The sequence below is a fragment of the Bombina bombina genome, chromosome 2 (genome assembly GCF_027579735.1).
Source record: "Bombina bombina isolate aBomBom1 chromosome 2, aBomBom1.pri, whole genome shotgun sequence".
Classification (NCBI taxonomy): domain Eukaryota; kingdom Metazoa; phylum Chordata; class Amphibia; order Anura; family Bombinatoridae; genus Bombina; species Bombina bombina.
This window is the reverse complement of record NC_069500.1, coordinates 1,071,725,992-1,071,740,275: the sequence shown is the minus strand read 5'-3', so window position 1 is coordinate 1,071,740,275 and position 14,284 is coordinate 1,071,725,992. Positions and strand designations below refer to the sequence as shown.

The 14,284-nt window shown below is 38.3% G+C and overlaps 1 protein-coding gene across 1 annotated transcript in view; it reads left to right on the top strand.

Moving 5' to 3' along the window:
- Positions 1–14,284, top strand: part of INPP4B (inositol polyphosphate-4-phosphatase type II B) — a 1,415,612-nt gene that overhangs the window by 1,052,655 nt on the left and 348,673 nt on the right. The window lies entirely within an intron of this gene.

Below are 14,284 nucleotides of genomic sequence, written 5' to 3'. Positions count from 1 at the left end.
TAAGTCATTAAGCCTCTCCTAGTAAGTTTTATTTTTTAGAAAATGTACCATTTTAGTAGACAACCAAACAAACACCTAGATTACGAGCTTTGCGTTAGAGGCTGTGTGGTGCTAACGAGCAGTTTTCCCTCACCGCTCACTTACCTTCAGCGCTGGTATTACGAGTTTTCAAAAACCCGTCATTAAAAGACAAGAAGTGAGCGTTGAGCAAAAATGTGCTCATTACCGCACTCCAATACCTGCGCTGCTAAAGTCAGCGGTGAGCTGGTGTAACGTGCTCGTGCACGATTTCCCCATAGGAATCAACGGGGAGAGCCGGCTGAAAAAAAGTCTTAACACCTGCCAAAAAGCAGCGTAAAACACCTTAACACAGCCCCATTGATTCCTATGGGGAAATAAAATGTATGTCTACACCTAACAATCTTACACTTATTAACCCCTAATCTGCCGCCCCCAACATCGCCGACACCTGCATTATATTATTAACCCCTAATCTGCCGCTCCGGACACCGCCGCCACCTACATTATATGTATTAACCCCTAATCTGCTGCCCCAACATCGCCGACACCTACATACTATTTATTAACCCCTAATCTGCCTTCCCCAATGTCGCTGACACCTACATTATATTTATTAACCCCTAATCTGCCGCTCCCAACCTCGCCGCCACTATATTAAAGTTATTAACCCCTAAACCTTTGTCTAACCCTAAACCTAACACCCACTAACTTAAATATAATTTAAATAAATCTAAATAAATATTCCTATCATTAACTAAATTATTCCTATTTAAAACTAAATACTTACCTATAAAATAAACCCTAAGCTAGCTACAATATAACTAATAGTTACATTGTAGCTAGCTTAGGGTTTATTTTTATTTTACAGGCAAGTTTATATTTATTTTAACTAGGTAGAATAGTAATTAAATAGTTAACTATTTAATAACTACCTAACTAAAATAAATACAAAGTACCTGTAAAATAAAACCTAACCTAAGTTACAATAACACCTAACACTACACTATAATTAAATACATTTACTAAATTAAATACAATTAAATAAATTACAATTAGCTAAATTAAATTAAATTAGCTAACGTACAAAAAAAAAAAACACTAAATGACAGAAAATAATAAACAAATTACAGATATTTAAACTAATTACACCTAATCTAATAGCCCTATTAAAAAAAAAAACCCCAAAATAAAAAAAACCCTTGCCTAAACTAAACTACCAATAGCCCTTAAAAGGGCCTTTTGCGGGGCATTGCCCCAAAGTAATCATCTCTTTTACCTGTAAAAAAAAGATAGAAGATGCCATCTGGATGAAGACTTCTGCCCGTCTGGAGGACCACTTCGCCCGGCTTGCATGAAGACTTCGCCTGGCTTCGTTGAGGACTTCGGCCCGGCTTGGATGAAGATGTCTCCCGGTAAGTCGATCTTCAGGGGTTTAGGGTTAGGTTTTTTTAAGGGTGTATTGAGTGGGTTTTATTTTTAGGTTAGGGACTTTGGGCAGCAAAAGAGCTAACTGTCCTTTTAAGGGCAATGCCCATCCAAATGCCCTTTTCAGGGCAATGGGGAGCTTAGGTTTTTTTAGATAGTATTTTATTTGGGGGGTTTATTATGTGGGTGGTGGGTTTTACTGCTGAGGGGGTTGTTTGTATTTTTTTTTACAGGTAAAAGAGCTGATTACTTTGGGGCAATGCCCTGCAAAAGGCACTTTTAAAGGCTTTTGATAGTTTACTTTAGGCTAGGGTTTTTTTTTATTTTGGGGGGGGCTTTTTATTTTAATAGGGCTATTAGATTAGGTGTAATTAGTTTAAATATCTGTAATTTGTTTATTATTTTCTGTAATTTAGTGTTTGTTTGTTTTTGTACTTTAGCTAATTTAATTTAGCTAATTGTATGTAATTTATTTAATTGTATTTAATTTAGTAAATTTATTTAATTAAAGTGTAGTGTTAGGTGTTATTGTAACTTAGGTTAGGTTTTATTTTACAGGTACTTTTGTATTTAATTTAGCTAGGTAGTTATTAAATAGTTAATAACTATTTTATAACTATTCTACCTAGTTAAAATAAATACAAACTTGCCTGTAAAATAAAAATAAACCCTAAGTTAGCTACAATGTAACTATTAGTTATAGTAGCTAGCTTAGGGTTTATTTTATAGGTAAGTATTTAGTTTTAAATAGGAATAATTTAGTTAATGATAGGAATATTTATTTAGATTTATTTAAATTATATTTAAGTTAGTGGGTGTTAGGTTTAGGGTTAGACTTAGGTTTAGGGGTTAATAACTTTAATATTTATTTATTTATTTATAAAATATTTTACCAGGAAAGATACATTGAGATTTCTCTCGTTTTCAAGTATGTCCTGGGTACACAAACATTGCATTGATACAATGGGTACATAAAATACAAAAACAATAATAATACACAATATATGCACACAAATTTAACATAGAACAGGTAGGAAAGAGGGCTCTCTTAAAGGATATTAGGCATGGGGAAGGTTTGAAAGTGTGCGGGAGGTCATTCCATAATTGTGGTGCTCTGTAGGAAAAGGAGGATCGAGCTGCTTTCTTTTTGTATTGAGGCAAGCTAAATAATGTGCTGGTACTGGATCAGAGGTTATAGGAGGTGGGAATAACCGGTGAGAGCATTCTGCTCAGGTAGGGTGGGAGCTTCCCAGAAAAGCTTTTAAACACAAGGCAGGAAAGATGGAGGGTGCGTCTTTATTCCAGCGACAGCCAGTTTAGTTCTTTTAGCATGTCACAATGGTGGGTCCTGTAATTACATTTTAGCACAAAGCGGCAGAACGAGTTATACAGTGTATTAAGTTTATTAAGGTGAGTTTGCGGTGCAGGTGCATATACTACATCCCCATAATCCACGATTGGCATCAGCATTTGCTGTACAATCTTTTCCTTTACTGTAGGGCTGAGGCAGGATTTGTTTCTGTACAGGGCACCTATTTTTGGATAAAGATAGATTGGGGTCTAACAACATACCCAAGTATTTAAAAGAGTGGACTGCGGTCAGTGTGCAATTTGATTTTGTTTTGATGCATAGTTGGGAATTTTGTAGTTTGTGTAGTTTAGATCTCATTCCAAAGATCATTGTGACAGTTTTGTCAGTGTTTAGGAAGAGTTTGTTTTTTGAGATCCATTTTTCTACCTCTGTGAACTGGTCTTGGAGCACTGCTTCAACATCTTCATACATGTGTACAGTTGAGGATTTGCAGACATTAGACAGATCATTTATAAATCATGTGAATAGCAGGGGGCCGAGAATGGAACATCTGGGAACACCACACGTGACTGGGAGAGGGAGGGAGTCGCTGTCCGAAATGGAGACATATTGTGATCGATCCGATACATATGATCGAAACCAGGTTAGCGGATGATCACCAATACCTGAGTTTTTTAGTTTGAGCAGTAGTAAGTCGTGCTCTACTGTGTCAAAGGCCTTTGCAAAATCAAGGAAAATAGCTCCAGTTAGGTCTCCTTGTTCCATTCCAGTTTGGAAGTCGTTGCAAGCCTTTAGGAGGGCAGTTGTAGTAGAGTGATTTGTACGAAAACCTGATTGATCAGGGGTCAGATAGTTCGATTGTTGGTAATATTGACATAATTGCGTATGGACGCATTTTTCTAAGATTTTTGACAATACTGGGAGCAATGATATTGGGCGATAGTTAGAAACCAAGGTTATCTCCCCACTTTTATGGATAGGCACTACTCTTGCAGTCTTCCAAAGTTTGGGTATGTATCCAGACACCAAGGATTCATTAATTAGGGTTGTGACAGGTTTAGCAATTGCTGGTGCACTAAGCGTCAACAGCATTGCTGGGATTTGATCAGGTCCAGACTGGTTTTTCATTTTTAGGTTATTAAGGTGTTTCTTAATGACATTGATGGGTACAGGTCTAAAATTGAACTTCTCTATATTGAGTCTTTGCTGATTTAGTGGGACCTCATCCACATTTGTAGCTTCAGGATGCGTGCCATTTATTAGTTTGTCAATCAGGGTGGTGGAGCATCTGACAAAATAATTGTTAAAGGCATTTGCTACTTCTAAGGGGAGTTGCAGGGTTTGGTTGTCCACATTGACAGTGGAGGGTTAGGAGTGAATTGGTGGAGTTTGTAAGTTATTTATGAGTTTCCAAAACTTTCTAGGGTTTGATATGTTATTGTTCAGATTTTCAGAGAAATATTGGGCCTTGGCCAATTTTGTTTGTTTAGTGCATATATTTCGCCATTGTCTATATACACAGTGATCGTTCATAGAGCCAGTATGCTTGAACTTTGACCACAATGAATCTCGAAACTGGTACATTTGAATGAGGTCAGCTGTGATACAATTCAAGTGTGCTCCTTTTACTCTCACCTTACGCAGCGGGGCATGTACATTCCAAACTTGTATAAGTTCGGACTGAAAGAATTGAACTGCAGAGTCAAGATCTGGGATTAGGTTTAATCTGTGCCAGGGGAGGTTCTTGATGTCATTTAGAAATGATTGAAGATTACATTTTTTGAAGGACCTGGTGATTTTAACCTTGGGGGAGGTTTTAGTTGCCTTTATTTTGTGCACAGAGTACACTAAGCAGTGGTCACTGAAATTGTTAGGGAGAACACCTGCCTCTTGGATTTGGTCGGGAGAGGTGGAGAGAATCCAATCGAGTAGGGTGTGATTATGGCTTTTGATGTTTATGCGAGTTGGGGAGGAGATTAATTACGTTAGCTGCAAAGACTTAAACACAGAGCAACAACTATTATTTTTTGGATTCAGCCAATCAATATTAAAATCTCCAAAAACTAAAACTTCACTTTTTGGGTTTTTAAGCTATGGTTTCACTAAGGAGATGGGCTATGTCTGAAAGGGAATGCACAGAGGAGCTAGGTGGGTGGTAGATTCCTGCAACAATTATTGATTTACTGTACGGGATCTCAATTGTTCCAGAAAGTAAATCAAAGGTGGCCGGAGATCTAGATTTTTGTAAGGGGGTGTACTTTGTGGAATTGTCAACATAGATTACAATGCCCCCTCCTCTCTTTGTTCTGTCATTTCTATGGCATGAATAGCCATGTATTGCAATGGCAGAGTCATGTATTTTTGCGGATAGCCTCGATTCAGAGATCACAATGATTTTCACAATATAGTGGCGGCGACGTTGGGGGCGGCAGATTAGGAGTTAATAAATATAATGTAGGTGTCAGCGACATTGGTGAAGGCAGATTAGGGGTTAATAGATATAATGTAGGTGTCGGCGATGTTGGGGGCAGCAGATTAGGGGTTCATAAATATAATGTAGGTGGCAGCGGTGTCCGGAGCGGCAGATTAGGGGTTAAAATTTGTATTATAGTGTTTGCGGTGCGGGAGGGCCTCGGTTTAGGGGTTAATAGGTAGTTTAGGGGTGTTAGTCTACTTTTTAGCACTTTAGTTATGAGTTTTATGCTACGGCGTTGTAGTGTAAAACTCATAACTACTGACTTTTAAATGCGTTTGGATCTTGACAGGCTAGGGTGTACCGCTCACTTTTTGGCCTCCTAGGACAGACTCGTAATATCAGCGCTATGGAAGTTCCATAGAATAAAGACTTTACGAAGTTTACGTAAGTCGTTTTGCGGTAAGGCCAAACAAGTGTGCAGTACACCTAAACTTGCAAAACTCGTAATACCAGCGGGAATAAAAAAGCAGCGTTAGGACCTCTTAACGCTGCTTTTTTACCCTAACGCACAACTCATAATCTAGCCGAAAGAAAACAATGGTGCTTACCAGAAAAATAAATCTGAGGCTAGTGTCACTTCAGCCTTGTCAGCCAAAGCTTCAGGGTGCAAGATGAACAGCGTCTGGAGGTAGCAAGTACCCTCAAACAAGAAATAATCATGAGCTAACAAAAATTTGATTGAATAGTTAGAGAAATTATCAAAAAAAGATAGAAATAGCTTTAACCCCTGTTGTTGTGAAATGGAAGTATATGATAGACAAAAAGAGCTGAGGGTCTCCAATGATGCAAAACTTCTTTCTTTATTGTGATAAAGTTTCCAAACAGGATCAAAAAAGAAGCACATGTGATAAAATTACACTCACAACACACCTGTTTAAATAAGCATCTACCTGGGAGTTAAACCTTACACTCTTGATTGGCGCTGACTAAATAATTGTAGCGCTATCTAGTGGAATAATAGATGAATGTGCATTAAAAACAGCTATGAAGCCTCATAGGAACAGTATCACAAAAAAAACATCTATTGCAAAGGGAAATAGCATGCAATTCTAGCATGTCATACATTTTATAAAAATAGCATATACATAAAGACCAGCAAATTTGACAACATACATCATTAGTTCTGAGAAACAGATAGATAAAGGGAGAAAAAGAAGAAACAAAAAAAAAAAAAAAGAAAAAAGGGGAAAGGGTTATCACAAACAATGTAATATATACAATTTTTAAAAAAAAACAAATTGACATGGTATACAATAAATACTTAAAGGGACATGAAACCCACATTTTTTCTTTTATGATTTAGAAAGAGCATGTCATTTTAAACAACTTTTTAATTTACTTCTATTATCTAATTTGCTTCATTCTCTTGATATCGCTTGCTTAAAAGCATATCTAGATATGCTCAGTAGCTGCTTATTGGTTGCTGCCCATAGAGGCCTCGTGTGATTGGCTCACACATGTGCATTGCTATTTCTTCAACAAAGGATATCTAAGAAATTGAGCAAATTAGATAAAAGAAGTAAATTGAAAAGTTGTTTAAAATTGCATGCCTTATCTGAATCATGAAAGTTTAATTTTGACTAGACTGTCCTTTTAATGTATTTATAAAGTGTGAGCAGCAGCATCAATAAAATACTGACCAATTAATTTCTCTGTTCATCCCCTTTGGTTCCAAAGTATCCAACTGAAAAATCCCCATATGTCTGCCTCCACATATATCCCTTAATAGGGTCTTATAACTATTTATGGGGTTAAACCTCAATTTGGTGTAAACCTCACAGTCATGACATTTAGTTGTTTCATGGCTTCTGAGCTATAAAAGAATTGATCCATGACAACCACGTTGCCAACCTTGTCTGAACCCTTGATCACAAAGGCCCCTAGTTATCAAGCCGTCAACTTCAAATAAGCTGGAATTCCGCAGCGTATTTGTGGCGAGGCTGATTAGCCTTAGTTATCAAGCCCTAGACAACTGGAAAAGTAGAATATAGTGACGTAGGCTTCGATCCGCCGGACTCAGTCCGACACAGATCGATTCTTACGTCACTCCAGATGTTCCGCACACAAGTTCGGCACTATCTGACTACTTTTGCTAGTTATAAAAAAATTAGCAGGTACACTCTGCACTTTTCCGGCCCAGCGTACCTGGTTTTCAAACCGCCGCCCTGGAGGCAGCTGATCCCATAGGAATCAATGGGAGTCTGACCATAGCGAAAGTTCATGTTCGCTGCTGCCAGACATCCCATTGATTCCTATGGGAGATGTCTGCACCTAACACCCTAACATGTACCCCGAGTCTAAACACCCCTAATCTGTCCCCCCTACACCGCCGCAACTAAATAAATGTATTACCCCCTAAACCGCCGCTCCTGGAGCCCACCGCCACTCTAATAAACTGATTAATCCCTAAACCGCCGCTCCCGGACCCCGCCGCAACCTATCTTAAACTTATTAACCCCTATCATGTCCCCCCTACACCGCCGCCACTGTAATAAAATTATTAACCCCTAAACCTAAGTCTAACACTAACCCTAACACCCCCCTAACTTAAATATTAATTAAATAAATCTAAATAATATTTCTCTTATTAACTAAATTATTCCTATTTAAAACGAAATACTTACCTTTAAAATAAACTCTAACTTAGAGGGTCCTAACGCTGGTTTTTACCGCCCTCTGGTATTTGGAGTCATTCAGGAAAGGGTCTAACGCTCACTTTACAGCCGCGACTTTTCCATACCGCAGATCCCCTTACGTCAATTGCGTATCCTATCTTTTCAATGGGATCTTTCTAATGCCGGTATTTAGAGTCGTGTCTGAAGTGAGCGTTAGAAATCTAACGACCAAACTCCAGCCGCAGAAAAAAGTCAGTAGTTAAGAGCTTTTTGGGCTAACGCCGGTTCATAAAGCTCTTAACTACTGTGCTCTACAGTACACTAACACCCATAAACTACCTATGTACCCCTAAAGCGAGGACCCCCACATCGCCGCCACTCGATTACATTTTTTTAACCCCTAATCTGCCGACCGCCACCTACGTTATACTTATGTACCCCTAATCTCTTGCCCCTAACACCGCCGACCCCTATATTATATTTATTAACCTCTAATCTGCCCCCCACAACGTCGCCGCCAGCTACCTACAATAATTAACCCCTAATCTGCTGACCGCAAAGCGCCGCCACCTACGTTATCCTTATGTACCCCTAATCTGCTGCCCCTAACACTGCCAACCCCTATATTATATTTATTAACCCCTAATCTGCCCCCCACAACGTCGCCGCCACCTACCTACACTTATTAACCCCTAATCTGCCGAGCGGACCGCACCGCTACTATAATAAAGTTATTAACCCCTAATCCGCCTCACTCCCGCCTCAATAACCCTATAATAAATAGTATTAACCCCTAATCTGCCCTCCCTAACATCGCCGACACCTAACTTCAAACATTAACCCCTAATCTGCTGACCGGAGCTCACCGCTATTCTAATAAATTTTTTAACCCCTAAAGCTAATTCTAACCCTAACCCTAAAACCCCCCTAAGTTAAATATAATTTTATTCTAACGAAATAAATTAACTCTTATTAAATAAATTATTCCTATTTAAAGCTAAATACTTACCTGTAAAATAAATCCTAATATAGCTACAATATAAATTATAATTATATTGTAGCTATTTTAGGATTAATATTTATTTTACAGGTAACTTTGTAATTATTTTAACCAGGTACAATAGCTATTAAATAGTTAACAACTATTTAATAGTTACCTAGTTAAAATAATTACAAAATTACCTGTAAAATAAATCCTAACCTAAGTTACAATTAAACCTAACACTACACTATCAATAAATAAATTAAATAAACTACCTACAATTATCTACAATTAAACCTAACACTACACTATCAATAAATAAATTAAATACAATTCCTACAAATAAATACAATTAAATAAACTTACTAAAGTACAAAAAATAAAAAAGAACTAAGTTACAAAAAATAAAAAAATATTTACAAACATTAGAAAAAATTACAACAATTTTAAACTAATTACACCTACTCTAAGCCCCCTAATAAAATAACAAAGACCCCCAAAATAAAAAAATGCCCAACCCTATTCTAAATTACAAAAGTTCAAAGCTCTTTTACCTTACCAGCCCTTAAAAGGACCTTTTGTGGGGCATGCCCCAAAGAATTCAGCTCTTTTGCCTGTAAAAAAAACCATACAATACCCCCCCCAACATTACAACCCACCACCCACATACCCCTAATCTAACCCAAACCCCCCTTAAATAAACCTAACACTAAGCCCCTGAAGATCTTCCTACCTTGTCTTCACCATGCCAGGTATCACTGATCGTTACAGGCTCCGAAATCTTCATCCAAGCCCAAGCGGGGGCTAGACATCCATCATCCGGCGGCTGAAGAGGTCCAGAAGAGGCTCCAAAGTCTTCATCCTATCCGGGAAGAAGAGGCGATCCGGACCAGCAACCATCTTGATCCAAGCGGCATCTTCTATCTTCATCCGATGACGACCGGCTCCATCTTGAAGACCTCCAGCGCGGACCCATCTTCTTCTTCCGACGACTTCCCGACGAATGACGGTTCCTTTAAGGGACGTCATCCAAGATGGTGTCCCTCGATTCCATCAGCCAATCAGAATTTTCCTACCTTAATTCCGATTGGCTGATAGAATCCTATCAGCCAATCGGAATTCGAGGGACGCCATCTTGGATGACGTCCCTTAAAGGAACCGTCATTCGTCGGGAAGTCGTCGGAAGAAGAAGATGGGTCCGCGGTGGAGGTCTTCAAGATGGAGCCGGTCGTCATCGGATGAAGATAGAAGATGCCGCTTGGATCAAGATGGTTGCCGGTCCGGATCGCCTCTTCTTCCCGGATAGGATGAAGACTTTGGAGCCTCTTCTGGACCTCTTCAGCCGCCGGATGATGGATGTCTAGCCCCCGCTTGGGCTTGGATGAAGATTTCGGAGCCTGGAACGATCGGTGATACCTGGCATGATGAAGACAAGGTAGGAAGATCTTCAGGGGCTTAGTGTTAGGTTTATTTAAGGGGAGTTTGGGTTAGATTAGGGGTATGTGGGTGGTGGGTTGTAATGTTGGGGGGGTATTGTATGTTTTTTTTTTACAGGCAAAAGAGCTGAATTCTTTGGGGCATGCCCCACAAAAGGTCCTTTTAAGGGCTGGCAAGGTAAAAGAGCTTTGAACTTTTGTAATTTAGAATAGGGTAGGGCATTTTTTTATTTTGGGGGTCTTTGTTATTTTATTAGGGGGCTTAGAGTAGGTGTAATTAGTTTAAAATTGTTGTAATTTTTTTCTAATGTTTGTAAATATTTTTTTATTTTTTGTAACTTAGTTCTTTTTATTTTTTGTACTTTAGTTAGTTTATTTAATTGTATTTATTTGTAGGAATTGTATTTAATTTATTTATTGATAGTGTAGTGTTAGGTTTAATTGTAGATAATTGTAGGTAGTTTATTTAATTAATTTATTGATAGTGTAGTGTTAGGTTTAATTGTAACTTAGGTTAGGATTTATTTTACAGGTAATTTTGTAATTATTTTAACTAGGTAACTATTAAATAGTTATTAACTAATAGCTATTGTACCTGGTTAAAATAATTACAAAGTTGCCTGTAAAATAAATATTAATCCTAAAATAGCTACAATATAATTATAATTTATATTGTAGCTATATTAGGGTTTATTTTACAGGTAAGTATTTAGCTTTAAATAGGAATAATTTATTTAATAAGATTTATTTTATTTTGTTATATTTAAATTATATTGGGGGGTGTTAGTGTTAGGGTTAGACTTAGCTTTAGGGGTTAATACATTTATTGTAGTAGCGGTGAGGTCCGGTCGGCACATTAGGGGTTAATAATTGTAGGTAGCGGCGACGTTGGGGGGGGGCAGATTAGGGGGTAATAAATATAATATAGGGGTCGGCGGGGGTTAGGGGCAGCAGATTAGGGGTTTTGTTAGATTTAAATTATATTTAATTTAGGGGGGGTGTTAGGGTTAAAGTTAGACTTAGCTTTAGGGGTTAATAAATTTATTAGAGTAGCGGTGAGCTCCTGTCGGCAGATTAGGGGTTAATACTTGAAGTTAGGTGTCGGCAATGTTAGGGAGGGCAGATTAGGGGTTAATACTATTTATTATAGGGTTATTGAGGCGGGAGTGAGGCGGATTAGGGGTTAATACATTTATTATAGTAGCGCTCAGGTCCGGTTGGCAGATTAGGGGTTAATAAGTGTAGTTAGGTGGAGTCGACGTTGGGGGCAACAGATTAGGGGTTAGTAAATATAATATAGGGGTCGGCAATGTTAGGGCAGCAGATTAGGGGTACATAGGGATAATGTAGGTGGCGGGGGTGTACGGAGCGGCAGATTAGGGGTTAAAAATAATATGCAGGGGTCAGCGATAGCAGGGGCGGCAGATTAGGGGTTTATAAGTGTAAGGTTAGGGGTGTTTAGACTCGGGGTATATGTTAGAGTGTTAGGTGAAGACGTAGGAAGTGTTTCCCCATAGAAAACAATGGGGCTGCGTTAGGAGCTGAACGCGGCTTTTTTGCAGGTGTTAGGTTTTTTTTCAGCTCAAACAGCCCCATTGTTTTCTATTGGGGAGTCGTGCACGAGTACGTTTTTGAAGCTGGCCGCGTCCGTAAGCACCGCTGGTATCGAGAGTTGAAGTTGCGGTAAATATGCTCTACGCTCCTTTTTTGGAGCCTAACGCAGCCATTCTGTGAACTCTAAATACCAGCGGTATTTAAAAGGTGCGGCCAGAAAAAAGCACACGTAGCTAACGCACCCCTTTGGCCGCAAAACTCTAAATCTAGGCGTAATATAGCTACAAAATAAATAATAATTATATTGTAGCTATCTAAGGATTTATTTTTATTTTACAGGCAACTTTCAATTTATTTTAACTAGGTACAATAGCTATTAAATAGTTAACTATTTAATAGCTACCTAGTTAAAATAAAGAGAAATTAACCTGTAAAATAAAAACTAGCCTAAGTTACAATTACACCTAACACTACACTATACTTTAATAAATTATTCCTATTTAAAAATAAATACTTACCTGTAAAATAAACCCTAAGATATCTACAATATAATTAACAATTACATTGTAGCTATTGTAGGATTTATATTTATTTTACAGGTAACTTTGTATTTATTTTAGCTAGTTAGAATAGTTATTAAATAGTTATTAACTATTTAATAACTACCTAGCTAAAAGAAATACAAAATTACCTGTAAAATAAATCCTAACCTAAGTTACAATTAAACCTAACACTACACTATCATTAAATTAGTTAAATAAATTTGCTACAAATAACTACAATTAAATTAAATTAATAAAACTAACTAAAGTACAAAAAATAAAAAAAGCTAAGTTACAAAAAATAAAAAAGCTAAGTTACAAAAAATAAAAAAAATAAGTTACAAACATTTAAAAAATATTACAACAATTTTAAGCTACTTACACCTAATCTAAGCCCCCTAATAAAATAACAAAGCCCCCCAAAATAAAAACAATTCCCTACAATTCCCTACCGGACTAACGACGAATGAAGGTTCCTTTAAGGGACGTCATCCAAGATGGTGTCCCTCAAATTCCGATTGGCTGATAGGATTCTATCAGCCAATCGGAATTAAGCTAGGAAAAATCTGATTGGCTGATTGAATCAGCCAATCAGATTCACGTTCAATCCGATTGGCTGATCCAATCAGCCAATCAGATTGAGCTTGCATTCTATTGGCTGTTCCGATCAGCCAATAGAATGTGAGCTCAATCTGATTGGCTGATCCAATCAGCCAATCGGATTGAACTTGAATCTGATTGGCTGATTCAATCAGCCAATCAGATTTTTCCTAGCTTAATTCCGATTGGCTGATAGAATCCTATCAGCCAATCGGAATTTGAGGGACCCCATCTTGGATGACGTCCCTTAAAGGAACCTTCATTGGTCGTTAGTCTGTCGGTGAAGAAGGATGTCTCCGCGTCGGCTGCTTGAAGATGGTCCCGCTCCGCGCAGGATTGAAGAAGATAGAACATGCCGCTTGGATGAAGATGTCTGCCGGTCCGGATGTCCTCTTCTGCCCGGATAGGATGAAGACTTTGGACCCTCTGGAGGAGCTCTTCTTGCCGGATAGGAGGAAGACTTTGGACCCTCTTCTGGACGGATCGGTGATACCCGGCATGGTGAAGACAAGGTAGGAAGATCTTCAGGGGCTTAGTGTTAGGTTTATTTAAAGGGGGTTTGGGTTAGATTAGGGGTATGTGGGTGGTGGGTTGTAATGTTGGGGGGGTATTGTATGTTTATTTTTACAGGCAAAAGAGCAGAATTCTTTGGGGCATGCCCCACAAAAGGCCCTTTTACGGGCTGGTAAGGTAAAAGAGTGTAATTTAGTCTGAAATTAACGTTTATATTCCCCGGAATATCTTCTCTGGGACAAATTTTTGTATCATCTGCAAACAGACATACTTTCCCCTGTAGCCCTTTGCTGATATCTCTGATAAATATGTTAAACTGAACAGGTCCCAGAACTGATCCCAAGAAATACCACTAGTAACTGCCCCCTCTGCTGAATGTACTCCATTTACTAAGACATTCTGTATTCTATCCTTAAGTCAGCATTCCACCCAGTTCACAATTTTTGAGTCTGGACCAAATAGATACAGTGTGTGAATTAGTTTTCGGTGTGGGACGGTGTCAAATGCTTTGCTGAAATTTATATATGCTACATTAACTGTTCCACCTTGGTCTAATATTTTGTTGTTTTGATTATATACCCTCCTATCCTGCATTTCTAAATCCCACCCTTGTTGGCTCCTTAGTGTCTCAAAACATAGTACCATGTGGGCATTTATGGTGCACTGTGTGAATTGCACACAGGAAGTAGACATATGCAGGTGTGATTGAAAGAAGTCGAGTAGAGATTATTGTAATCAATTGCAAGAACCTGATGATGTGAGAATTAGCCACACACTGCTTGAAGAGGAACAGGGAGCATGTGATCTT